The sequence below is a fragment of the Nannospalax galili genome, unplaced genomic scaffold (assembly GCF_000622305.1).
Source record: "Nannospalax galili isolate Female #2095 unplaced genomic scaffold, S.galili_v1.0 scaffold419, whole genome shotgun sequence".
Classification (NCBI taxonomy): domain Eukaryota; kingdom Metazoa; phylum Chordata; class Mammalia; order Rodentia; family Spalacidae; genus Nannospalax; species Nannospalax galili.
The window spans coordinates 566,776-569,168 of NW_008343977.1; the positions used below are offsets into that span (position 1 = coordinate 566,776).

General features: G+C 39.4%; 1 protein-coding gene across 5 annotated transcripts in view; it reads right to left on the reverse strand.

The window, feature by feature from the left end:
- The window catches only part of Azi2 (5-azacytidine induced 2), a 31,941-nt gene that overhangs the window by 28,036 nt on the left and 1,512 nt on the right, over nt 1-2,393 (reverse strand). The gene's annotated exons all lie outside the window — the stretch shown is intronic.

Here is a 2,393-nt window from a genome sequence, read left to right on the forward strand (position 1 = left end):
AAAACAAAAATATCTTCTGACACCAGACTGCTCTTTTTTTCCTTAGGAATAAATATGATTATCTTGCCATTTTTAACATCATTATACCTGCCATTTATTGATCACTGATAATTTGCCAAGTGCCAACCACTAAATGCTTTTGCATGTATTTTTCTGTTCTTCAGTGGGTACTATTATCCCAGTTTGCAACTTTAAAAAAAAAAACCACCTTACCTACAATGATACAACTTATCAGGGGCAAGCTTGGGATATAAATCCAGATAAACTGCCTTCTAAATCTAGGGTTTTTAAAAATGTCATACAATGAAATATGCTATCTACCTTCCATTTTACCCCATATCTCAATGTGTCTCTCCCCAACTTCGTGTCCTTTTTTCTTTTTTGTGATAATACAGTCTAGTTAGGGATGCCCAATAGTGCATGGGTGTGGGGCCATCCACTAGAGCAGGGAAAACCTATTAACCAGTAAAGAATGAGTCCCCTTCCCCCAGCAACTATCCACTGCCAATAGTACCTCAGTATGGGGTAGGGCTTAGAGATCATCTACCCCATCTACACCAGGATTTGGGATGGCTTGATCCCGTGTTGGTCTTATGCAGGTAACCATAGCTTTGAGATCATGATTACAATAGGCATGTCACTATCATGCCAGGATGGCAGCATTTCACAGCACTTTTCCCATCCTCTGGCTCTTAGATTCTTTCCACATCCTCTTCCAAGATGTTCTCTGAGTGCTGGTGATAGGAGAATTAATATATAGTTCATCAGGGTTCAGCACTGAATCTCTTATTCTCAGCACTTTGATCAGTTATGCATCTCTCCAGTAACTGCTATCTACTGCAAGAAGATTCTCTGACCAAAGCTGAGAGCAGCCCAGGTCTGTTCACACTGGGAATGGGCAGACCAGGGGATTTTAAGCTGAGGGGTCAGGCTAAATTTAGGCTCTTGATACAACATGTTGAATGTTATACTGGGCATGGTGGTGCACATCTCTAATCCTGGCCCTGGGGCAGCAGAGGCAAGTAGATCTTTGTGAGATTGAGGCCAGCCTGGTCCACACAGTGACTTCTAGCAGACTGGGAACAGGGAAACCCTTTCAAAAAAAAAAAAACCAAAAAACAAAACAAAACAAAACAAAAAACCATTCTGAATGTTGAATCTAGATAGGGGAGAGCCCAGGATTCAGAAACTCAAATTCTAGCTAGGATCTGCTATCCTGATTAAAGACTAGTTCACTTCAGCTTTCTGGATCAAAATTTTCTTACCTATAAATGACAGAGTTGGACTCTGTAATTAAGATACCAGCTCTTTGTGTTGTGAAGGCAAAATTTTAATCCAAAAACAGAACAACAACCTGAACAGATAGAAAGGAAGTAACATTTGTGCCAGGAACAAAATGATAGGATAAATAAACGTATTATCTTACAGTACACCAAAAATTGGCAAGAAAGGCACTATCATCACCACACCTGAGGAAACTGAGATTTGAAGAGGTGATTAAATTCTATAATCATCCCAGCAGTCTGTGACAGAGCTGGGCTGTGAATCAAGGCCTATTCTGCATTGCCTCTTGATGTGAATCACCTAAGAACAGAATTTCCATTGGCTTTCTACCTCTGAAAAGTCATGATATTTTTGAAGCCATATACTAATAAGATACAGTAGAGGGGGCTGGAGAGATGGCTCAGCAGTTAAGAGCACTTGCTGCTTTTACAGAGGACCTGGGTTCGATTTCCAGCACCTACATGGTGGCTAACAACCATCTGAAACTCCAGTTCCAGAAGGATCTGATACCCTCTTCTGACCTCCAAGGGCACTGCATGACTCAGGTGCACCTACGTACATGCCAAAAGTGGGCATCTGATCCCCTGGAATTGTAGTTCTGGGTATTGTTAGCTGCCATGTAGGTATTGGGAATCAAACCTAGGTCCTCTTAGCCACTGAGCCATCTCTTCAGCACCTCCTAGCTTCTTTAAAAGGGATTATCGAATACCCTTTTTAAAAGATACCATCACTTAGTCTATGTATCTTAGCAATCAAATGATCTGTAATTCAGTTACATGTCCAGAAGTTTAAACTTCATCAGATATGTAATGTGAAAAAAGCCACTTTAATTTTTATGATACTGACTCACTAATTGCCTTGAGTCCAGAGATCAGTTTTTATTGTCAAGGAATCAAAAGACTCCAGGAAAGCATAGTATGAAAAGCAGTCTACTCTGTTCATTCCTTCCTTAGATTAATGCATCTCTGTAACCAAACATCTACATAAATGTTATTGGTGTTATAATTATTTTCTAACAATGTGTTGTCCTACTCTCATACATATATAAATATATATATATATATATATTTTTTTTTTTTTTTTTTTTAGAGCGGGTCTCTAAAAGAAGG